Source organism: Piliocolobus tephrosceles, chromosome 1, assembly GCF_002776525.5.
Source record: "Piliocolobus tephrosceles isolate RC106 chromosome 1, ASM277652v3, whole genome shotgun sequence".
In the NCBI taxonomy this organism is placed as follows: Eukaryota; Metazoa; Chordata; class Mammalia; order Primates; family Cercopithecidae; genus Piliocolobus; species Piliocolobus tephrosceles.
The window spans coordinates 21,583,595-21,609,747 of NC_045434.1; the positions used below are offsets into that span (position 1 = coordinate 21,583,595).

A 26,153-nucleotide genomic window follows, 5' to 3' on the forward strand; every position below is an offset into this window, starting at 1 on the left:
TGTTTCTTGGATCTGGTAGAATTTGAATGGTGTATGTCATCATGAATACTGAATTACCTAGCCTTTCCCTGCAGATTTCATGTATTATAAATGGAAAAGTATAATGTAGTGGTTAAGAGCATGGGCTCTACACTCTGACTGCCAGGGTTTGAATCCCAGTTCCTAGTTGTTTTGGACACATTATTTAACCTTTCTTTGCTTCAGTTTCCTAATCTATGTAATAGGAAGGATAATAGCAGTATCTACTTCATAGGTATCTGCCTTGGAGTTAATACACAAAAAGCAATTAAAATAGTGCCTGGTGCATGTTAAGCCTCATAGTATATTTGTTATTATTGTTATTATTTATTTTCTTCGCTCTCCAGCAGTGGCCTCGAGCTACCTAACAGGTTTTGTAATTTAATCTTCCATTCAATTGAGGAAGGAGCTCCCAGCTCTGCTGTGGCACAGCCGTGGATGAGCAGTTTCTTCCCTGTGAGCCAGCTCCCCACCACCCGTAACGGTCAGTTTTTAGTGCCAGCTTTGTCTTCTGCACCTGCACAGAGTAAGGCTTTTCCTTCTTCTTGTTTGGAGGTAGCTCCGGCATTGCTCACTGAATATTCCCTGTCCGGAAGCCTATAAGCATGAGGTTTCTGGGAGACTTGGCCAGAGGCTTCTTGAGGGATATGGCCGGGTGAGTTTTGAAGGTCGAGATTAGTGCCATTGACCTTCTGCAGTGTCCTGCCTGGCCCCACACCAGCTGACACTTTCCTAGGACTAAGAGGATGGTTACAATAAAACACTGATACAGGTAAGAGCTATGGAAAGCAAAACTTATTACTTCCCTGGTCCTTATCTCCTAAAGCATGTATTATTTCATGAAAGCTTTGAAAAGAGAGTGCTTTTTGAGCTTGGGGTACTGTTGAAACTGACTGGACCTGACTACTATGGCAGTGTTTAAAATCAATTTCTTCATTCGTTCCTCCCACAATGCTCATTGCGTTTCATTTCTGGAATATGAATTGCCCAAATTAGTTGAACTGTCTGGTGGAGGATTGTAAGCTCAGAAAGGAAGTGTCGGCTTCCTATTAATACACCAACACCCTCTGATAGACACAAACTTTCTTTTTAGCCAGCATAATTGGGCAAGGTCAGGACTCTCTCGGTCATGGTTTGGGGTTTTTGTTGTAGGGAAATAAATTCTTTGGGAGAAACGGTAACTCTCAGTTGTTTCCTAGCCTATGAGGACCTGGAAAGACCCCAAATTTTGAGGGTGGGGCCTGCTGCTATCAGAATCTTGGAGAGTGCCAGGTTCCACCAACCACGTGCACGTGGTTCTATGTAGACCTGCCCATTGATCTTGGAGCCTATTCTTAGCCTCATTGGTGACAAGGGGCCATGTCGCCAGCCTGTAGAGATGGCAACTGTGGGCAGGAATTAACTCTAAGGCTGTGAATATTCTGCGACTTCTTTCCTTATTCTGTTAAGAGGCAAGCGATACAGCTTCGAGAAGGTTGAAGTGTGTCTGTGGGGGAAGGGGTTTATTGTGAGGGTGGGGGTGGGGAGAAAAGGAGGAACAACTGTAAAAAATGTTAATTTATTAATCACTGAATATATAGCAGTTCATCTGAAATGCTGTTGCTATGCCAACACCCTGGGAGTTTATTTTCTTAATCCAAGAGAGGAGCTCTCAGTCCCCTGCTCCCCTGCTGTGTCATTTGAATTTGCTGCTGCCACCGCTGCCACCATGGTATCTGTTTTAAAAAGTGGGGGATGAGGGAGGAGGGAGGGGAACCAGGCTAAACCACCAAAGCAGTCAAATGCAAAGCAGTAAGAGGCCTTTCTCAGTGCGACTTAGTAAAAATGACACAAATTAATATACTCTACTTAAACCAGACCAAGATTAATGGTTCTCTTTCAGTGCAGCTTAGCCCAACTGTCACTCGACAGGCGTTTGTCGGACAAAATCAACACTAATCAACATTTATTCGTCTCTTGCCCTTGGGTCTGAGGCGCGCGCGGGCTGCGCCATTCTCCCGCTCGTCTCGCCACGCTTTTCACCCTCCATCCAGCCTCGCCATATATCACCCTTCCTCCTGTGCCTCTCCTCGGACGGATCCACACACTCAGCTATCAGGGTACATTAGAGGCATGATAGATTTTCTGTTTTAATTTACATCTATTATATTGTAACATAACAGATTTTGATTCCATAGAGACCGGAGTCTCCTATAGCCAGACTCTCTGGGAGGATTTCTGCATTAACTTATTAAGGTTCGTTAGGATGCAGCTTCGAATAGACTCCCTTCTCTCTGGCTTGTTCTCTCTCTCTCTGTGTGGCAAGCTCAGTAAAGATGTCTTGGTGTACCTTATTCACAAGCACAGCTCATTTTCTTTAGACTTGGCTTCCTGTGCTGGATCACATGAGGCTGGCTGGGTTCCTCCTTTACTTTCTGATTGAACTTTGATCAGCCAACAATGGGCGTTGCAAGCTCCCCAGTCCCTGCCTGGTCTGGGTAAATGGGCCTTGACAAATCTGGTGGCCTCGAGTCAGTGGGCACCCCCTCCCAGGCTTTAGTTCTAGCCCCCAGCATCTTTCTCTCTCTCTCTCTCTCTCTTTTTTTTTTCTCCTTTTGATCTCAGTTACAGTTAGATTTTATTTATATTGAAACTCAGGTCTACAGAGATGGAAGGGGGGAGGAACACAGTTTCTTGGGTTAACCAAGGAGAAGGATGTTGAAAGGATGACCGAAAGAGTGAGTCTGAAAAGGCTGTTTTCATTTCTACATGACCATCTTGAAAGCATCTTATTTCAGCTTGGAACAAGGTGCATGAGCCCAGCTTGTTTGTTCCATGTGGGAAGTGTATGTTTTTAGTTGCCTTGTAGAGTGCCTTTCCACCTCATTTATGAAATTGGCTTTTTATTTTTATCCTTTTCTCTTTTTCCCTTTTCACCAGAGTTGGAATGTGAAGCACAGTTTCTACTTGCTGACATGGTACTTCCTCTTGATTTTTGGTTGGGGAGTTTTATGAGTACTAAGGTCACACTGAACTTTGGATATCTAGTCACCTTGTTGCTGCCTGCAGAGAAGAGCTTGAGAAGGAGATAGAAATTTTCTCGTCTTCTCCTCATGGCTTTGACAAATGCCCAGGGAGACTGCAACTTTCTTCTCAAATTGGCTGTAACACTGGAGCCCTTAGCCACTTAGAAGGCCCGAGTGTTTTTATGTTTTCCACCAAGCTACTGATTCTAAACTGTGGTGGGGTTTCTTTCACGACCAGAATGGGGAGAAACCATGGGCTGAGTTGGGGACGTGTGGTTTGTGTGTGTCTGCATGTGGCCACTGAAGTGTAGGATATGGTAGGAGGATAGCTTAGGACTTCCATTTTGGTTTCTTATTACACAGCAATAAAGTAAATGACGCTTAGTATAACTTTACACTTATAGAAATGTGGCTCAATTTAAGAAACAAAACTCCACCAACAGGAGTGCTCAGTATCTTGAGCTTGGGAAACTGACCTCGTTAATTTTAATGAGGGGAAAAGTTCTCCAGCTGGGGCTGAGAAGAAAATGAAATACCAATGAGGTTATCACTTGGGATGATCTCACTGAATTCAGACTATAATCGGAACGATGCTTGGAGACTTTTCTAAAATCCTACAGAGAGATTTAGAAGAAAATGCATATGCCCTTGCTAGTATTAACGGACTGCTTTCCCTGATAGGCAGAGCCGAACTCTATATAGTGCCACCTAAAGGGGTCATTTGAAAAGTTAACATATTAAAAAGTTGGACCAAAGTAAAACTGAAAGAAAAAATGGATTAACATGATTCTTATGTGGGTCTCGCGTGAAAGCAGTGGGGCTGGTTGGACGGTGACTGAGGCCGTTGATTATAAACCAGGAGCCCCTGAGTTCAACTGCCTACTGGGATGCTAACTTCCTGTGGGATTTTGGGCATCTGTTTTTTATCGACCAAAGGCAGGAGGTAGGGTGAGGGAGTCCTATTATTCAGTAGGCAGCTATTTGATTTGCACGATAAGTTGATAACTTTGGCCCTGCTGCTGAGGAGTGACAGATTGTGACCAATGAGGTTAGGATGACTGTAGGACCAAGTTCCACTGACATTTGGTTGGGAACCACAGAAAGGAACGTCACCGTTTAAGGTATTTGGCCCTTATTTTGTCGTAGTTCCCTAGATGGCAGATCCTGGGGAGCAGATTATTTCACCAGTGGATTCTTCAGAGGTATGGGGGCAGACAGAACAGGCTTTCTTCTCCAAAAGTTCAAGCTTGCTGACTCAAGCTCTTTACTCATCTCTTTGGCCTGTCACTGCATTCACGAGAAGATTTGTGCAACCATCAGGTGCAAACTCAAGTATCACCAAAAGGATAATTTCTGATTAAATAGGGCCATCGTGCTCTGGGGGCCATCTCACTATGAGTGGAATATTGAGGGGGTCTATTACTGTTTGTAAGTTCCTTTGAAATTCAGCCCTTTTCTTTGAAAGCTGTAAGGCAACAGTTAAGGGCACTCATATTGCTGCTGTGACTGTGTGTATATGTGATGGGAAAGGCTGGTTGCCAAGCAGCGGAGAATGGACATAATCGTGCTGCCTAGCAACAGCGGCAGCGTGGTCACTTGCGCAGATTTCTGCGCCTCTTCCTGTTTGGTCTGCTGGAAAATACAGATGGCTTCTATGGGTTGCTCTCCGCCCTAGCCATAGTGAGAGGTAGGAAAACATTATGAACCAGGGTGGAAAAATACACAAGTGTATGTTTTAAAGTGATTCGTTTCCAAGCTGCCTAGGGCTGAGCAGGGATTCTTACATAGCATTCCTCAGTTTCCCCTTTGAAGATATTGTGCACTGGCATGTTGACTCGTAAGCCGGAAGAGGAATCTTTGAAAAGTGCTAGACCCCTCTGGGTGCTGCCTCTGCTGAGCCCAAGCCTTTACTCTGCATGCGTGAATATAAAGCTGCCAGATTTCTGATAAAGACACACACATACACTCACACACACTCGCACTATGGGTGAAACCGACAAGTGGAGCAGAGCGTGACTACTGATTGTTCTTTGAGGCCGGGGGAACAAAGCATTCAGGAGCGATAAAGGCAGGGGATCCCTGCTGGTTTGCCCTTTCTCCCAGCTCTGACCGTCACCCTCACACATGACACTCTTCAATGAGGTCACCTGCTCACTACAGATTCTAAAAGGGGCTTGCTTGGCAGAGGCCCCCAGAGTCAGAGTGCCGGCCTCTACTGCGCTTGGCAGTTGTGCGCATGGAACATTGGAAGCATTTGGAACGGAATGCTTAAGGAAGATATTATTTGGCAGCAAGAAAAAGGGAGTGTACAGATTCCCCCTACCCCTCCTGGGATGAGTAGGTACTGCTTGCCCGTTTTTTCTCTACAGGAGTTGAATAGTAGCCAGAGTACAGGCTTGGCATCAGAAGGCCTTAGTTCAATCCTTATCTCTTCTGCCTACCAGCAGTGTGGCTTTATGCAAGCTGCTTGTTCATCTGAACCTTACTGCTCTTGTCTGTAAGGGATAGCAATATCTGCTTTACAGAGTGGGCTGGAAGGTTAAAAGAGGCGCTAGTTCCATTTGGCATGCAGCAAGTGTAAAGTAATTATTGCTGTTCACCTCCTCTCCATGATTAAAGAGTAGGAAGTTGGGAAAAGAAGGTGAGTATTGTAGCTACCCTGTTTATTCCAAACTTCAATGTCTTGGTTTTTGTCCTCCGTCTTAGCCTCCTAAATGAAGAGCCTTTATTTCCCTCTGTTTAGGTTGGAAAAGATGAGAGATCTCTCTCTCCTTTTGATGCTGGGTGTCTGGATGGTATTGATTGATTTTAGTGGTTTCTTAATCCATATGGAATCAGTTAGGATGGTTTGCTCCCATCTTTAGGATGATGAGACAGTAGTACAGGGCAGTGGGATGATTTGTTTGGAACCCTAGAGACCATTAGTTCCAAGATGAGATCCAAATCCTGTGGCCTGTGCTCATTTTGGCAGCACATATACTAAAGTTGCAATGATACAGAGAAGATTGGCATGGCATCTAGGCAAGGATGACATGCAAAGTGGTGAAGTGTTCCTTTATTTGTTTGTTTGTTTGTTTGTTTGTTTGTTTGTTTATTGAGACAGGGTCTTGCTCTGTCACTCAGGCTGGAGTGCAGTGGCATGACCATGGCTCTCTGCAGTCTTGACTTCCTGGGCTTAAGCGGTCTTCCCACCTCAGCCTCCCTATTAGCTGGGACTATAGGCATGCACCACCATGCCCAGCTAATTTTTTCTATTTTTTTTTTTTGTAGAGATGGGGTCTTACTATGTTGCCTAGGCTGGTCGCAAATTCTTGAGCTCAAGTGATCCTCCTACCTTAGCCTCTCAAAATGTTGGGATTACAGGTGTAAGGCACCATACCCAGCTGTGTTCTATATTTAAAAAAAAAAAAAAAAATCCTGTGGCCTGATGGTATAGATGAAGCCTCTGCCAAAGCCAGAGGGGCTGGAGTAGGTAGAAAGCCACCAAGGAGTCCGAGGGTTCCAGGTATCGACAAGACCTGAATTTTAGACTTCAGAATTGTGACATCAGTGAATATTCCCCAAACAGATCACAGCCTGGCTCCTGGAGGCCTGGATGTGCTAGGTGGGTCTGTAGGGTTGGAAGAGGGCCCTTGCATCTTTTCTTCTCTGTTTACATTTGTATGTCCTCTAGTATATAGAGTAGCTAAGGAATCCAAATGGGGAAGGCCTTGGGTTCTAAACTGGCTTCTCATCCAGGTCCTGCTAAGAGCTCTTATTCCTCAGTTTCCCCAGCTAGAATGATGATAACATTGACCTATTTCTCAGAACAAAGTAGGTCAGGGGTTTGGAATTACTCATCTGGACTACTGTTTAAGTGCTCCACTCATCAGATTGCTCCTTGTGCAACCTACCTACGGGGAAATGATGTGATGACACTAGCACAAAGGACAGTTTATAGTTATTTTCAGTGGTTCCTTATTTTTTGCTGTGTTTTTTTGAGATGGAGTTTTGCTCTGTCGCCCAGGCTGGAGTGCAGTGGCACGATCTCAGCTCACTGCAATCTCTGCCTCCCGGGGTCAAGCAATTCTCATGCCTCAGCCTCCTGAGTAACTGGGATTACAGACGCCCGCCACCATGCCCGGCTGATTTTTTTGTATTTTAGTAGAGACGGGGTTTCACCATGTTGCCCAGGCTGGTCTCCAACCCTTGAGCTCGGGCAATCCACCTGCCTCGGCCTCCCAAAGTGCTAGGATTAGAGGCATGAGCCACTGCACCCAGTCAGTTCCTTGTGTCTTAAAGCAAACACAGGCACAGTATTCTGGGCAAACAGATGTTAATAGCTTGACCTCTCTGTCAGAGGAGGACTTGGTTGCTTAAGACCTTTCCAGCTGTCAAAGTTACAGCTTCTCCAGGATACTGTCATCCTCACCCATTTCTTATGCTCTGTGCAGGGAGGGACCATCTCTCGAAAAGCTCCCATCAGCACCCGTTCTGGGACTTTGAGCAGAATGCTTAAGGCAGTGGTTCTAAAATTCCACACCACCTGTTCTTCCAGTTGTGTCCTCTCTGAGCTGCCTCTGACGGTCACATTCCATGGCCATGTGCCACAGCAGACTTGTGATACTGATTTTAGTGTTGTCCTTGGCCACTGGGGGCAGAGAGGAAGGAGAGAGAAGAGAAATGGGAGTGGAGTGGGGTCCATTCATTCATCTCTCTGTCATTAGGGGCCCACCAATTCCCACTATGGTACCTAGGAAACTAGCTCAGACCTGGAGGCCATCCGATGACTTAATCTGGACCAGTAAAGCAACCGGGCCCTTTTCCTGCCTCGACATGCTTTCTTAGCTGCCCTCCCCATTGGCTAGGGCTGAAATGACTCGTCTTCCTTTGCCCTAGTTCCATGGGGTTTCCTCTTTGTGACTCTGGGCAGAGGCCTTGGTTGCCACCAAAGGCAGCTTATGATGTAGCTTCAGGTCTAGCCTGACTCAGTTGCCTTCCCTCAGCTATTTACTGTAGAGGCACTTAATGAAGAAGACACAAGGGTAGCAGGCCTGAGGGATAACTTCAAGGCTAACGTGTCTTTTTTCCAGTACTTACTCTTCTTTTGAATTTTAAGAATTCCAGATTTTATTCTAAGTCAGAGAACACTGCGAGAAAGGATTTTATTGTATCGACTCCCTCCAAATGGCGTGAACGTCTGGATTTGCATCCTTCCCATGCCAGATACCACAAATTGGGTTGGGTTGTGCATGCTCAGGGTGACTTTTGGTATTCAGCTGACACCCTTCCTTTAAGGAAGTTAGAACACTTGATAAATTTTAAGCTTTTCATCCTCAGTAGTACCCCTGGAAAGTTGAGGTTCAGTGAGGTAAAGTGTCTTGATTAATTATATGATATGCACGGCTTTTTGGTGGCTCTTTTGTTGTGTTTTGTTTTTTCTTTCTCCCATCATTTTGTTAAAATGAATTCTGTGATTGTCCAGGTTAGCAGTGTTCTGTTTTCATAGGATAAGCCCCATCTGTAGTACTGTTTATTTCCATCGAGCCTATTTTGCAGGGGACTCTGTGCATTTTCACATTTCCAGCACCAGCTCTAAGAAGGTACACCTGCAGAGTTTGTTGTGACCCTGTTTCAGAACTGGCAGAACCAAGTGCAGGCTTACTCTATTTGGTAGAGACTGAGTCCCAGCAAGTAGAAGTGTCTTGCCAAGGGGATGTGACTATTAATAGGAAATGGAACAAAAAATAGAACCTAGGTGTGACCCCAGATATTTGACCACTCTCACCAACATGATTTCTCCTTTTGGTCTCAGACCAGGACATTCAGGGCATCTCTCCATTTTCATATGGAGAAGCATCCAAGTATGTCTCAGTGGTTGATTAGGAGACCATATCCTTCAGGAATCATGTTGAAACTTGTCGGGGTAGTTCCTAAGGTCCTGAGGCCTAGGACCTAGTACTGTAACCTGGCCCCGTGAAATCTTTGGTAGATGGTAAGTGTTCAGTATAAATTTGTTTATTTGATTAGGTGTTTTTTTCTCATGGTGAATACAGTTCCTTTAATATCAGCCAGGACTTAGTGAACATGTGCTCCTTTTGCCTCACAGAAAAATAGAAAATGAGATATTAAAAGGAAATAGAACAAAAACTATCTGCCTTCAAGGAGCTCACAGTCTAGTTCTGGAAACTGGACATATGTTAGTCTCTGCTGTCTACTTGGACTGGTGTCACTATGATCATTCTAAGGTAACGAGCCACCTTTTATTCTTTTACCCAGCCCAGTTGTTTCAGATGAAAGGATAGAGAAGCCGGCGTCTGCTGTGATGGAGGTGATGTTTTATTTTAAGATAAAGTATAGAAGCAACTGATTGATGGATTATAAACTGGGAGGTCCAGGATAAAGCTTCATTCTGAGGGCATCAGTATATTTCACTGGGAGCCTCCTGGGCATTAATTCTGCCGTTAATTTTGTTATTAGAAACCTAGCCAAACAAAGGGAGGTGGCGAAGCTTGAGGCTGGTTTAACCTTGATGAAACAGTGATTTCACCAAGGATGATGTTGCCCCATCCATCTTCATCCATCAAGGCCCTGCTGAAATATGCTAATGAAGCCCGAAGATAGGAGCACAGAGCAGTTAAATGGGGCGTTGCAGACACTCTCCGTACCCCCGTGACAGGGTGATGCCATTTACTGTCCAGATTTAGTATAGGAAAGAGAGCAATGCTGACGTGGTGTCGTGGTGGAAGATAGAATGGAGGCTCCACCTGGTAAAAAGAAAGGGCAAGGTTCGGGGTATATATTCTAGAAGAAGATGGGAAAACTTGGTTTTTGGTGAAGGGATTGGTTTTCTTAATTCTCTTTGGCTCACTTTCTAGCGAGTCCACACAAGAACCAGATATGTGGCATACTGCAGATAGGGCAACATTTTTAAGTTCCAGAATGTGACCTCCCACCATGTGCCAAAGCAAGTTATCTGTTCCCATGTCAGTCTGTAGCACTGTTTGTTTCCAGTGGTACATGAGCTAATACCTTGGCTTTATTTTTTTATTTTTTACGTAACAGCCTTTTGGATACTTATGACATGCTGGGCATACTACTGAGTTATTGTATATGTTTTAATCTAATTAGATTCTTACAAATAGCTCATGAAGAAGCAAAATTATCACATATATTTTACAGATGAAGTTTGAGAGGCTAAATTCTTTCCAAAATTATGTAACCAGTAAGTGGCGTGGTTGGGATTTAAACCCATGTCTACCCCACTCCAAAGACCTTGCACAAAATCATTGTGATCTGAAGACTCTTATGTCGGATATAGCTGGGAATCACTGATAACCGTTGGGAGCAGCTTGACTCACTTACATATTTATTGCTTATATATTCTTTGGGTCCAGTTTAACTTTAACTTTGGCATTCCCTTCTCAATTCTTTCTTTTGTAAATAGACTATAAGCTCTCTAAGGCCAGCAGCCAAGCCCTTTCTCCAATCTCCTCAATGTTGACGACATCCCTAGTTTCTACTTGGAGTGCTTACTTTTGGCATCATGCTTCTAATGGATGGTTAAAAAAGACTGGCCAGCTGCTTTCTGGTTTTCATTTCATACATTGGATGAAAGCCTTGGGGGATTTTACTTGTCTTTGCAAGTTAATTCTATAGGAATCACAGTAAAATTTCTGTTTCTTGGAATTTATTGGCGGATCCCCTTTTGTTTCCTACTAGTACATTACCTATCTAGTCTATATCCAACCGTACAGAGAAAAGTAAACAGCAAATGAAACTTTATTATTACGTATTAAACAGCATCTTTGGAGCAGTCTATATTAGGAGGTGTGTACCAAATTCTGCTCATCTTAAGACCCTAGACAGTTCCTCTAAGAGAGGCTGCCACCGTTCATTTACAAAATGCAGACCCTGAGCTAAGAGGTGGTCTTGGGCAAATCAGGCAAAACAATTCCTAAATCTAAAATGTTTATCAGCTTTTTTTTTTTTTTTTTTTTTTTCCTAAATGGAGATAAAGTTGAAAGTTAAAAACAGAAAAGAAGGATGGATTAAAAAATATTTAAATAAGATGCCAAGTAACATGAATTTCCTGAAATAGACTGTTTCAGGATAAAAGGTATATCTTGGCCTTAATGTGTTTTGTGCCATTTATTAAATCAGTTCTGAACTTTGGGGACTCCAGACTGTTATTAAAGAGTTAATAACCAAAGGCTTCAACGTCCAGGATGTTGTGTGGGTCAGTGTATCTTGCCAAGAGGTAACATCAGCCAGTGGAATCAGTTGGGCTCTCCGTCTGGCAGATCTGTCTCTCTCAGCTGCTCCTCCTCCAGTTTCTAGTCTTGGAGTTCATATACAGTAAATCTTTCTCTTAATAAAGCCGTTTTTCAAATCTGACTTTGGACTAGGGACTGCTTTTTCTCCAAATGCAACAGCTGTTAAACATGGTGCATTGGGCACGGTGTATATCTCTTTGTTCAGTTTTGGGTTTTTAATATGAGCAGAGACATAAAGGAGTGGGAAGACTCTATCGATTTCTTTCTACCCATGAGTCATCCACTGGGTTTGGAAATAAGGCCTCCAGCCTCAAAAGGCTTCTGGGCTCCCTGGGCTTCTCACCCTTAAGGATGAAGCCTATTGTGCCCTAATAACCAGTACAGGATGCCCCCCCTTCTTTTGGTGAGATAGAATTGTGGAGCTCAAGGTGTCCGCCAGCAAAGGCCAGAGCTTTTGGCCCCTATCTGTCCCATTTACATGGGGAAAAGCATTTTTGCCCCCTTGCTCTCTGGTCCTTCTGTCACTGTCTCTGTTCCCAATGCACTAGGGAGCATTAACTCCCTGAAGGGGAAAAAAGTTCACAAAAGAAATGAATTATGCATATGGAATTCATTTCCTTGATGAATAGGGAATCTGAACAAACTCCATGGCTGTTTTGATTTTAAGGCAGAGGAGAAGGGGGGCTTGGGCTAAAGAGTATAGTGGGGGGTGATCAAAAAGAACTTGGAACAAGAGAGGTGGGAGAAAAACCATGGCAGGAGGACTTGGGATGGAAATATTGAGGACAAAGTAAGGAGACCTTTGAAAATAGTTTAGGGCCCATTATTCTTGCCAACATGTACACACAGATATATAACTCATTCCCGATTAATGTGCAGATTTGTCCCCAGGGAAACTGGAAATGGTCATGAGATTATACTGGGGAGAAATGACAACACTAAGGTGATATGATTGTCGTGAATTAAAGTTGTTCAGTGATTCTTTTACTTTCTTCAGTCAAGGTTAACAATGGGCACTTTGAATTTTGAGGCAGGACTTGTGCGATAGGTAAAGAACTGCATTGAGAAGTGGAAGACTTGGATCCAAGCCCCATGAGACCCAGGCTGCGTGACTGCGGGCAAGTCACCTCATCTTTCAGTCTCAGTTATCTCATCTGTAAGTGGGGATTATGGCAACTGCCCTGGGGAAAAATTATAAGGGCCAAACAAAAGTGCTTTTATGCGTAACACAAGATGTGAATCTGAAGGGATTTTATTTTTCTCTCTGTGCCTCCTTTTCTTGATGGCATTTTGGATATCCAGACCTAGTCTTCTCAGCAAGCCAGAGTTTCTTTGGAGCAGAAGAATGAAGGGGAAATTGATTCAGGAGCAGCATGCTGGCTAAAGGAACAAAGAAACAAGCAAAAAATCCCATTTTAATCCTCCCCTCATCTAAGTTATGAAAACCATTTAAAATAATCAATCTGATGTTTTTGGCAAATGTAGGTACTGAATCAGTAGTGGTTACTGCGTAACTAGTTTGATCAACAGTAGGAAAGCTTGTCATTGACAGCCACATACATTATGGAATCAACCAGACGGTGTTTTTCAGAGCTTCCCTTGTAGGCTGACTACCTAGAAGAGGCAACCACTGTCCTGGCTGCCAAAGACCTGTGGATGCTTCCGAGGGGGAGATGTGGTCAAATTGACCTCTTACTTCTAATTGCCCTCCCTTATTCCTTGTTTCTGAATGGAAAAAAGACTTGGGGACACTAAGTCTTCAGCAGAGGTAACAGGTAGAAAGTCACACATACCTGTGCACATTTGTTAGAGATACGACCCTGCTCATTGAGAGGAGAGAGATTTTTTTTTTTTTTTTTTGATAGTTATGTGCTCTTAAATCCATTACAGGATTGAGTAGATTAAACAGGTCCAACCACTGCCATGTCTCTTTATTTTTCTCACCACCCAATTTCAGTACATGCAGTTTTTCACAGAGGCGTGTTTGTTTTACAGCAAATCCTTTTTAGGGGTCAGGATGTGTGGTGGAATGCAGTTATATCCTTTAGGACTGCCCACCACAAACACACACTGTGCACTCATACCTTTAGTGCAGTGGCATTCGGTCCGTTCTGCAGGACATGGCCCTGGGAAGACTATGGAGGTGTCCCAGGGACAGTCTTCCTGGTAGTAAGGGGGGCAGCCCCACAGGCTCGGGGGTCCCACCCCAACTTCAACCCCTGCACCTTTGTTTCATGGCTTTTATTTGCTCGGGTTTATGGGAAAGAGTGCTTTTAAGAAATCTTTGAAACCCAGTGGTGTAGAGAATAGACCAATGCCTAGTATGAATAATTTATTTGTTTATTAAGATTTTCATGGCACCTTCCCTTTCAAAGCTCAAGGCACCAAATAGAACTCATCAAACTGATAGCAGTTAGCACTGAAGGTTGAACAGGGGCCGTTGGAGGAGGAACCACTAGGGAGGATAAGAAAAGAGGGAAGAAGAGCAGAGAGAAGAGTACAGCAGTCCAGACCCCAGAGCCACCGCTACAGCCAAAGGAGGAACATGGTAACGACTCCAGGCTTTCCAGGAAGGAATCCAGCCCTGCCGGGAAGTTGTTTTGTTATCAGGGAAAGTCACTTCCTTCTCTCAGCCTCCTCCATGAAATCCTGGTGACTTAGTTGACCCCCCTGGGCCCCTCCCAGGTATGATCTTTTAAGAAGCCTGAGGAGCTTTCCTTTTTAGGTGAGCAGGCCTAACCCTTCTGCCAAGTTGTTACGGCAATAAAAATCCTCATAAAATTTTTTTTAATGTTATGCATAAACCTTTCAATAACAAGTATATTTGGTACAGAGTGGTTTTCAACCCTGGCTGAACATTAAAATCACCTGGGGAACTTTAAAAAAATATTATCAGTGCCTGGGATCTACCCTGGAATGATGAAATCAGAACATCTGGGGGCTGGTGCTGAGCATCTGTATTTTCTCAAAGCACCCCAGCTTTTGTGTTATGCACTGGGGTTGTGAAATCCCCGGGGACCTGGGGAGGCTGATGATAGGAGGTGAACTTGAGTGTGCCCAAAGAAAGGCAAAGAGGGGCTTATTAGGGGTGTAATTTCAGTGCTTCCGATTAACAGTGGAGGAAGGAAACTTAAACTATACTTTAAAGTTATCAAGCTATAGGATATTCCTATAGTAAGTGTAGCTCATTTGGCTTGTGTAACTTATTTTTCACATACTTCAAGGCCGGGAAACTTTAGAAGTGTCACAGCAAGTTCTTTGGCCACCTCCTCGCTAGCTGGCTCCCACCGAAAGTGTTAGTCACATGCCAGCCACCGTTGTAGGGAAATCACACTTAGGATATTTTACTTGCATGCAGCAGAGAGGTTGCTGTTATCCTCCCCGTTTTACAGAGAAGGATGCGGAGGCCCAGAGAAGCTACATAATTTTCTCTGGGTCCCAAAACCTGTAAATAGTAGAGAAGGGGATCAAACTTGTTTATCTTACTCTAAGCTACCCGCCTCTTTCTGCTATACTTAATGCCTCTTAGAATGACGCTGGACTTGTTGATTTGTCAGCTGCTTGCTCTCGGTGGGAGGGCATTTGGCTTTCTTTTTCAGATACGAGGGAAAACATGAGAGGAGAAATCAGCTTCTGCAGAGATTATCTTGGAGATTGAGCAAGGCAGTGTAATGTAATGAAAACATGCACAGAGCAGGGGCCTCTAGCCCCAGGGGCAGGCTTGCAATTAGAACTGGGCCAAAAGAAAGAAAATTGTGGGAGGGTCCAAATGAGTAATATGAGAAACATGCTTTTTGTTTAACTGTGATACCTTTGGTGTCATTGATGTGACTTAGGCTGTTTGCCTCTTTCATTCCAAGATGACACACCTCTGTGGGGTTACTTTGTGTTCATTCTGGACCTTGATCATTTTCAGGGGGTCCATGCTAGAATGTACTGGAATGTGGGAACACTGGCCTACCGATCTAGTTCGGTCCTCTCCCACCGCCATGCTCTTAGTCACTTCACCTGCTGCCTTCCAAAACAAATGGGCTGTGTGTGTCTCCTTCCCTTAACAAAGTATTCTATAATCATATTTTCTAGCTTAAAACAAAATTAGTCTTTTAAATGTAAAATACATCTAAAGCACTTTTATTAATGGATCGCTTTCCTTCAGGGATTATAGTGCTTAATATGAAGCGTTAACTCATCTATTTTCATGCCATATAGGGAAGGAAAGTGTTACCTATTTTTGAATGTAGAGAAAACTTTTGTTGGGAGTCTCTAGACCTTAAACCGAGAACCTGTTTGACAAAACTGCCATCCTCCCAACCCCCTGAAAAGATAATGCCCTAAATCTATCAGTTTTCCCCCCCCCAGTATGCAAAACTGGCTGTTTTCTGGTATTAGTCGTTCCTACCTGTGGCTTGGAGTCACTGCCACTTGGCTTCCTAGATTGTGTCCCATACATTCAAGCATAAGGAGCTCCCAGGCTGCTGCACCTGGCCTCCCCTGTCCTTCACATCCTTACAGCAGACTGTAACAAACTTTCAAGTTAGCTTTTTATTGCATTCCACCTCCTGCCAGGGGTGTGATAGGGCAGACTTAAACTCATGCAACTCAAAATGACCATGCTGGGTCTGTTCTAAGTTTGAATTTTGACCTTGATCCAGCCTTCACATACTTTCTCTTATGAATTCCCTTTAATGCTAGTTAATAAAAATATAATGGCTTTCCTGTCCCTTCTCCTAATAACATTGCCAGCTTTGGGGGTTCTTTGAAAACCTTGCTTGAGAAGTCCGTGGCCAAAAAAAACAAAGATATTTGGCTTTAAAGTATGGACTTTGCTCACCAAACTCCTCTCTCTGAGGAAGGGAGAGAAAGAGTTGAAGGTTTCTGGGAAAGGGGCATAGAAGCAACTCTCAACTCTGGCCATGTAGATCTGCAGACAAAATTAAGGCAAATGTAGTGCTACAGATCCCATCCCTGGGCCTCACATTGTGGCCAGCCATATGGAGTCAGATTTGAAGACTTTTTAGAGATGGGGAAGCCACTAGACTCCTAGGCCTCTGCTGTAAAGGGAGACTATTCTTTTGCTACTTTCTTTTTTTTTTTTTTTTTTTGAGACGGAGTCTCGCTCTGTTGCCCAGGCTGGAGTGCAGTGGCGTGATCTTGGCTCACTGCAAGCTCCGCCTCCCGGATTCAATAGATTCTCCTGCCTCAGCCTCTTGAGTAGTTGGGATTACAGGTGCCTGCTACCACACCTGACTAGTTTTTGTATTTTTAGTAGATACAGGGTTTGATCATGTTGGTCAGGTTGGTCTTGGACTCCTGACAAGTGATCTGCCCGCCTCAGACTCCCAAAGTGCTGGGGTTACAGGTATAACCTATTTGCTATTGGAAGAGAAGGCAGCCCTGATTTAGTCTGTTTACAGTCTGCTTTATGTGGATACTAGAAAGCCATCATAGTCCCTAGAACTTTCCTTATCAGTTAACCCTGCTGGACCACCCGTCTTTGTCTCTTGACAACTGTTAACTGAGAAGCGGGCCTCCGTGTGCTCCTCTAGGTGTGCACATTAAGGACTTTGCGCAGTGTGGATATAGCTCATGCTGCTCTGCGGTCTAGAACATGCTGCTTGAATTTTCATCCTCCTCCTCCTCTCCACCTCCAAGAAAACAAAAGCGTGCAGGAAGTAGCATTTCAGTTCTTCTCCACCACCTCTGCTTCCCTTCTCCCTTCTTTTCCTCCTTGTAGCATTCCCTGTAGTACCGGGGAGGGATGGTGGTTGAAAATGGGGGGAATGATGTTGCTCAGAAAAAAGAAATCAGCCTAGAGCTTAAGAGGTGAGGGGAAAGGAAAGAACACTTCAAGCATAGCCCAGCCCAGGCGTGCCAACTCCCACCTCAGCCTCCTTGTACCTCCTGTCTCCAAAGGAAGGTGATGAATTCGGCTTCCACCAACATTAAACTGATAAGTGAAATTTGTATGTTAAAACAATGATCATTTAATTGTATTTTATTTTCTTCTTTCCCATCCACATTTCGATCTCACCCCCCTCTCCATTACCCATCCTTCAGCTTTGGGGAGGGGTGGTGGAGGCTGTGCGGGGTGGGGGGGCATTGCAAGCTGTCGGTTTGCATTGTGCGGACGGGGAAGGGTCTCTACCTGGCTCATTTTGTCCCCTTTGCTTAGGCTGTCACTGCTGACAGTCCTCATGTTTATTTCATCTCGCGTGGTGGCTGTCTCGTTTCCCTACCCTCCGATGTCATTAACGCACAGAGAGCGGGCCCTGCAGTGTTGAGCCTAATGAATTCCACTGTGGCTGCTCTGCTCCCCACCTCGTTACCAAAGCTCAAGGTGTCAAATTAAACCCAGCCTAGAGAGAAAGAGAAAGTGCAGGAGAGAAGCAAGAGCAGGGGAAGAGGGAGGTGCAGAGAACACATAAACCACCCTCCAAAAAGAACAGCTGAAGGTGGGGGGAGACGAAAGGAGGGGAATGAGACAGAGAGGAGCCCACAAATGGGTGACTTTCCTCCTGCGACCAAATCCACTTTAAGCACGTTGACATCCGTGACTCACAGCAGGACCTAATGACCTATTCTTCCCCGGGTGGGGTTTGTACCTTGGCCTTGGCTGCGGTTTGTTGCTTTTTCCTCATTGTCTGGTTGATTTATTTTCATGGTTTATGCAGATTGAGCACCTCGCAAAGCAGACAGAGCAAATAAGAGGAGTCAGAGCTTATGCAGGGTGTGTGTGTGTTTAAGGAAAAGTGGAAGCCAAATGTGAGGTCTTGGTTTAGTGGCTCTGATCAGCTGTGGGAATTTCAAAATGGTAGAAAGAGGAAATCATCACATAATGTTTTTTTTGAGAGGAAGTCTCTCTCTGTCACCAGGCTGGAGTGCAGTGGCACAATCTCAGCTCACTGCAATCTCCACCTCCCAGGTTCAAGCCATTCTTCTGCCTCAGCCTCCCAAGTAGCTGAGATTACAGGCATGCACCACCACACCCAGCTAATTTTTGTATATTTAGTAGAGACGCGGTTTCACCGTGTTAGCCAGGATGGTCTCGATCTCCTGACCTCATATAAATTTAAATAACCCCTGTGGGGTTACTCTAGCAGATTTTCCTCCCCTCACTCCACCCCAATTTGGAAAATAGTGATTCATTTCATCTCTTTTCTATATAACCTTGTGTCATTTACAAAGCATTTTCCTTTATATTGCTGGCATTTTATTTTTGGGGCATTTTGTTGGAGATGACCATTAATAGATTCTTCCCATTCGACAGATGGGAAAAATGAGGAGTGGAGATGTTAACTTACTTGCTCAAGGTAATAGAACTAGAAGGTGAGAGAAGAGAGTTACATTTCAGATCCTCCCTTGCCAGAATTCAGTGTTTTTCCCTTATACCACTAAACTTCCTAGATTTTTGTCAAGAGGTGGGGGGAGGTTAAAGATAAATAAGCTTGTGAACTTTAAAACTTGAAAATGTATATACAGCAAAATAGGCCTAAAATATACAGTTTGATGTGTTTTGACAAGTAAATATACTCATGTAACCGACACCCTTTTATCACCCTAGAAAGTTTCTTTCAGGCCTTTTTACGTCTCTTACCACCCGTACCCCCACCGCCACATCATCAGAGTTTATTTTTGCCTGTTTAAACTTTTTTTTTTTTTTTTTTCAGAGACTCACTCTGTCGCTCAGGCTGGAGGGCAGTGTTACGATCTTGGCTCGCTTCAATCTCCACCTCCTGGGTTCGAGTAGTTCTCCTGCCTCAGCCTCCTGAACAGCTGGGATTACAGGTGTGTGCCACCACACCCAGCTAATTTTTACATTTTTTGTAGAGACAGAGTTTTGCCATGTTGGCCAGGGTGGTCTCGAACTCGACCTCAAGTGATCTGCCCGCCTCAGTCTCCCAGAGTGCTGGCATTAGAGGCGTGAGCCACCACGCCCAGCCGTGTTTAAACTTTGTTGGTAGAATCACACAACATGTATACATTTGTATCCAGCTTTTACTTATCACACTGTTGCTTGAGATTTATCTGTGTTATTGCTTGCATCAGTACTTCACTCCTCCTTGTTACCTACCGAGTGGTATTCTATTATGTGAATACACCATAATATTTTTTTATTCAGTCTCACTTGTATTTTTTTTTTTAATCTTTTTACAATAATTTAGTACTTAAGACACAGTTTTTTATAAGAGTTTTGGAGCACATGGGTGATGGTCCATGAGGCCTGGCTCCCTGAATTCAGTGGAAGAGCCGTGGTGCTGGGCAAGAGGGATGAATGAGGGCTGGGCATGGTGCCTCACACCTATAATACTAGCACTTTTGGAGGCTGGAGCAGGTGGATCACTTGAGGTCAGGAGTTCGAGACTAGCCTGGCCAACATGGTGAAACCCTGTCTACTAAAAAACAAAAATTAGCCAGGCGTGGTGGTGGGCACCTATAATCCCAGCTACTTAGGAGACTGAGGCAGGAGAATCGCTTGAACCGGGGAGGCGGAGATTGCAGTGAGCCAAGATGGTGCCAGTGCACTCCAGCCTGGGCAACAGAGTGAGGAGTGAGCTGAGGCACAGGGCAGACAAAAGCCTGTCACGACCGTACCTCTCAAACCTGGGCCCACAAAAGCATACTTTAAATGGCTTGGAACTTACTTGTTTCTTTGCTTGGGGCTCATTGTCTGCTTCATTGTCCTTGGCTATTTATGACAATAGGCATGACAATAGAACAGCATATTCCTTCTTTGGAGTTTTCTGTGTTTGTTATTTGATTTTAAAATTCTGCTCCTTTTTCCCGAGATTAAAATGGAATTCTGTTTCTGATAAATTTTTACCATTCTTTTCCAAACAGTAGAGTCAACTCAAGGATATCACAAATCAGGACTAGAAATTGCTGGCAGATGTTCCGTAAACAGTGCATTGGGGATAGGGTGTCTAGCTCTAATATTTGCATTTTGTAGATGGGGACAATATGAAAAACTTTGTTACTCCACAAAGATTTTTGGCACCTAGAATGGCAAGAAAATCCAGGTTCCCTTACTTATAATGCAGTGCTTTTACCTGGAACCAAAAGGGTAGGATGTGTGTGTGTATTTCCAGGTCTCTGTGATTTGTCATTCGTATTAACAGAAAACAGGTCCAGTCTTTGGAACTCTGGTTAGAGTTGACATCATGGCAAAACATCAGGCCTCAGGTTTCATTGATTTTAAACTTATTATGTCGTGTGATTATCTCATCAGTGATGGTCTTTGTCATTAAATCCACTGCTTCAGCTGGGCTGGACACATTCCAGGAGGAGCAGGATCAAGAAGGTTTTTGAAAGATGTGGACAAGTGAAGTGAGAAATACTGGAATTTAATTTCTGTCCTTCTTTTAAAAACTATCCCTGGTGTTATCTGTACTTTCTAAAGAGTCAAAAATGGGAAGAGAATGGTCCAAGAGTGGAGATTTGGCAGCATCACATCAATAGTTCTACTATCTTCTCCATTCCCACACACATAAACTTCGTGAAAATAAACTCAGTTTTGTAGCATTTAAGGCCTATTCAGAAAGGATTCAGTTGTAGTCAATGGAAGAACCAAGATAGTTAACCAAGTCTTAACCATTTCTCTATTCATTCAGCAACATTTATCAAACTGGATATAAGAAATAGATAAAGCCAGCCTCCACCCTTAGGAGCTTGTGATGGGCGAGTAATGTGTGATGTGATCTGTATTATCACAGAGGGGAGCACAGCGGGTGATGGGAATGGAACACTGGCTCCTAGCATGGCCTGCTTGGGTCAAGGATGGCACACTGGATTGGATAAATCAGGGGAAGAACCGATTTTATGGAAATTATCCAAAGGAGCTATTCATTAATTTAGCATCCTCCCCAGTCTCCTCCCCAGTCTCTGATGTGTGTTTTTTTTCTTTTTTTCCTTTTTTCTTTTTTCACTTTTGTTGCCCAGGCTGGAGTGCAATGGTGGGATCTCGGCTCACTGCAACCTCCACCTCCCGGGTTCAAGCGATTCTCCTGCCTCAGCCTCCCGAGTAGCTGGGATTACGGGCATGCACCACCAGGCCTGGCTAATGCTGCACTTTTAGTAGAGACGGGGTTTCGCCATGTTGGTCAGACTGGTCTGGAACTCCCGACCTCAGGTGATTCACCCGCTTCAACCTCCCAAAGTGCTGAGATTATGGGCATGAGCCACTGCATCCGGCCTCTGAAGTCTTTTTTAAACTGCCTGTCTTCTACAGAGCACCATGCTATGGGAGTGTGGTCTGGCTTTGGGAGTAGAAAAGTCCAATGTTGAGTACAACATTGAGATACATGACTGTTGGGACCACTCTTAATCTTCCAAGGATGACCACCATTTCTTGTAGTGGTTTACTGAGACAGTCAAGACAATATGAATATTTCTGGTAATGTTCAGTGAAATGTTTTCTTGTGCTTGACCTACTGTTTGTGTTTGCTGATCTGGAACTTCAGTTGACCTCCTTGACTGCAATCATTTGTTCTGGTTTTGTGTGTTTGTTTGCACTGGGCTTTAGATTTGTAAAACATTGTATATAGTTATGTCATGTAGCCTCCCTAAATCCTAGTGAATAGGATTTTACATGGCATCAATATGTCGGTTCTGCAGTGAAACTACTATGATTGTCATAGTCTAACATGGTATAAGGACTTGATGAAGATTTTGTATGACAGATGAAGCTGTGGCTGCCTTTGGGACTAGTAGATATATGGAACAAGAACAAGAAGGCATGCAGGTATTCATCATAACATGAAAAGATGGAGATTATGTAGAGACATTGAGCCTTCAACTGCAGGTGGAGAATGGAATTAATATGGTACATTTAAAAATATTTTAGAAATGATATTTTTAAAAGAGTCAAAATAAAGTGCTTTCATGTGATTAACTGACCAGAAATTGGGCTCTTCAATATAATGAATAATTCTTAGGATCTATCGATATGACTACTCAGTGGTAAGAAGTGCCACATAAATATTGGCCTAATATGTATATCATTATGTAACTCTATCCAGGTAACTGGGTTAAATATGGGTAACAGCAAAAGCACTTCTGTCCTGATAAAAATCTCACTTATATTTAAATACTTAATATAATCAGATCTTTTTCAAGTAAACAATAATTCAGGAGACAAATGTTTAGTACATCTCATAGAAATATTTTGTCCCAATTTGTTTGCCTGTGCAATCTGCATTCTTCTTCCATATTTTGAAGAGTCAGAAAAGAATTCATCTCATTTGAGTTAGTTTAGATCAATATACTGATATTGCTGAATATTTTCACTTCCCTGAAACTAAACACATCTATTCCCTTCGTCTTAGACAAATTATGAGGGGAAACCTGTCTGAAATTTGGCTAACACATGGCATGCATTTGAAGCCACTGGAGGATTTGCTTTGTCAATTTAAGATTGAGTGACAGCTGTAGAGGAAAGTGACAGAAAAAAAAAAAAAAAACCTTCTTAATGTGAAATAGAAAGTATAAAGGACAATAAAATGCTAAAATGTACAGGAAATTCTTGTAATATGACTAATCATATATGACACTTGCAGAGATCAGTTCTGCTACAGGTATTCTTATGTTATATAAATGATATATTATTATAATATCCTATTACATATATTATATTATCATACTATACCAAGAATAGATAATATCTTTCATCAACTGGTGATTCAAGTGTGAGTTTATACATGGGTTGACTGTGGATTGTATATATGATACGAAGCCTATGTTAAAATAAAACAAAAACCCCCTTCAAACTCCTATATGGAGTATTTGACTAAAGCAATAATATTAAGATAACATATTCTATTCCAAATAAGGGTATAATTTGCTGTTTGATAAAGCAAAACAAAACAATGGAGTGTATTGGTACTGTTTTCCACAGAGTAGGAAGATAAGAACATATGTAGAGATGATAAAATGTCATTGGCTCCAAGAGACAAGCTTACAAAATCCATGGTAGTTGAGGAACTTCAAAGAGAAGCAACTATTTCGGTGATTAGGGCTGTTCCACCTGTTCTGATTGAACATTTTTAGGATGTAGAAGATGCATCATACATTGGTATCTATTCAGAAGGTGGGGACATCTGCTGTCTGTCACGTATCTGGGAGATGTTTATCTCAACAGGAGGCAATAATAATATGGTAAACCAAACCTAATATTATCATGATGCATTAAAACTGGGTTAATCGAAGCAATAAAATCAAAGTAACAGTAAATGCTTATATAACATGTTAAGCAATATTTACTTCAATCTTAGAAATGAAATGATAATTTTACATTCTAGCAGATGTATTTCTTGATAGCTATTCTGAGAGGACAGAAACAAGGCTCAAAACTTCATACGAGAGGCTAATAACAACTTAGTTGGTAGTAAAATATAGAGCATTGGATGTAGAGTGCACTTTACGTTGCACCTTCTTGTTTAATCTGAGTTAACCTATAAGTAGGCATATTGTTTTTTGGGGAATCAGGAGTTTGCTCAAGTAGAAAGAAGCCCCACCTTTTTTTTGATAAGGTACCAGTCAAGGAAATAAATGCACTTTTTTCTACCTGAGTTAGATTTGCCTTTCATTTGCTCACCCTGAGCTGTGTGGTTTTATTGACCACTGCAGTTTAAGCCCATGCAACCTGCATGCTGTGCAAGAAAGAAAGGTGATGAACAGGTGGTCCCAGAGGTGAACTCCTGGTGCCTTTGCTACTCCGTGTCTTGCCATACTATCATCATGGTAGTTTTGCGTATGGCCTCCCAGCAACTTCATTGTTATGGCTGTGGGCATTCGTGTCCCACTGTCAGGCAGATTCTGGGGGACAGGGGAGCCAGAATGATGGGTGGCAGGCAGGTGGTAGACGGGGAGATCTAAAGTCCAAAAGCTAGACCCCTTCTCTCTTAAGTCATAATGGCATTCAGAAGTTGTAATTATTTCACAAATAATAAATGAGGTACAAAGAAAAGAAAAAGAAAAACTGGAATTTAAAATAAAAGCCAAATCAACCTTACAGCCCACTCGAATTCTGCAGCCACTATTTGGCTCAATTGTAAAAGCGACCCTATACTCCAACACCCAGTAAAGCACGTGCTGCCATTTCCAAAGGTTCTCATCAGCCTATTGTGGCGCTCAACTGATTGAAAACTGCTTTTTATCTGCTGTGGTCATAGGGATTTCTGGCAATTTCAGTTCTTGCCTTTCCAAGAATGACCAAAATAAGTACAGATAATTACCAGAGATAAAACATTAGAGATCTATTAATACAGATAATGGCTGTGACATTTCCTTAGCATCAAAAGCTGTGGAACTACAGCTTTTTCCCTGGATTGCAGCTTGATATCCCCGAGTGTGTTTGACACTATGTAAGTATATACACAGCATGGTGTCGCATGGTTCTTAGAGTCAAATCTGTTTGGCATTCCAGCCTGCTACGTATCTACATATGAGGTCGAGCTTTATGACCTTGGATGGGCTATTTAACCTCTCCAACCCTCAGATTATTCTCTGTAAAATTGGGATTTTAATAGTTACCTTATAATAATAACAACCAATATTTATTGAGCATGTACGTACCAAATGCTGTTATTATCACTTTACGTATGTTATCTCTTACCCTGTGCACTACAACCTTTTGAGGTAGAAGCTCTTATTATCCCCATTTTATAGCTGAGGAAACAAAAGACAGAGAGGTTGAGTAACTTGCCCTGGTAGATACAGTTATTAAATGGCAGAGCCAGGATTTGATCTCAGACTCCATGATTTCTAGTCATTGTCCATTGCCATTCTCTCTAAGACTCTTAGGAGGACCAGTGCCAATCCCACATATTAACTTCATAGCACAGTGTCTGATGGGTAGGTGGAACTAAGGAAGGGCTGATTCGTTCATCATCTCTTTTCCCGACAATGAACAGTGTCACATGGACACAGAGAGGGAATATTTCTTTCCCTGAATTGTTGGGAATTAGGTTTGTTGTTTTAAGCTCTAGAAATCACATCCTGGGAATGTGCCCAGATTTGAAGATATACATTAATTCACAACATCTCAGCTGGAGAGGGTGAAATACCATTTGGAATTCTGCCTCCAAATCCCCTGAGGGAAGTGGGGATAAATCAAGGGCATCCACAGATCTTTTCCTTTTTAGTTGTAGGCCTGGAAAAGGCATTTTTCTGCCACTTCCTCATTGGGAACGTAAGTCTCCTCCCGTTATATTAACAAACCTGTAGCATATATTTCCCTTCTGTTCCTAAATCACCTTACATAGCACCAAACATGTGCTGTATATCCAAAAAATAGTTGTTGAATCAAGTGGAGTTCTTTGAGTGAGCAAGGGAAAGTTGGGATTTGTACTGAGGAAGCAGCAGGTGAGTTTGGGAAGGACATCTTTTTGCTATGTGAGTGGACACCTGCATTGGTTTGGGTGGCTGCAGAACCTGCCTCCCCCTTCACACATCCTCCCTTGTTCCCTCTCCCTGGCAGCTTGAGCAAGAGCACTAAGCTCGGCCAGTTGGAAAGTCAGCCATGCCCAGTCTTGAGTTTTGAGGGAGCTAAGCAGAGAGACAGGATTACTACAGATGCCTCAGAGGTGGCAGCAGAATTGAGGGTGGTGGCATTGGTGGGGATAAGTCCCCAAGGCCAACAGTCCGTCTCCTAACAGACTTCCTCTGGCAGCACCTTGGCTGTATTCTCAGTTGTCTGTACTTATTTTTCTGAGCGTGATATTCCAGGTTTCCTGTTGACTCTGGGAGGCACTGCCTATCTGTCCAATAAATTCCTTTCCTGGGTAGGTGAGCCAGAGTCCACTTCTGTAGTTTGCAACCAAAAACCTTGACAGGTAAAAGTTAGAGAAAAATCACATGCTGTTTCAAAAACTTCTCACCA

At 43.2% G+C, this 26,153-nt stretch overlaps 1 protein-coding gene and 1 non-coding gene across 4 annotated transcripts in view; both read left to right on the forward strand.

Moving 5' to 3' along the window:
- Positions 1 to 26,153, forward strand: part of PBX1 (PBX homeobox 1) — a 293,317-nt gene that overhangs the window by 75,114 nt on the left and 192,050 nt on the right. The window lies entirely within an intron of this gene.
- LOC111539382 lies at positions 5,979 to 6,085 on the forward strand. Its single transcript, XR_002730658.1, has one exon. It is a non-coding gene; the product is annotated as a U6 spliceosomal RNA (small nuclear RNA).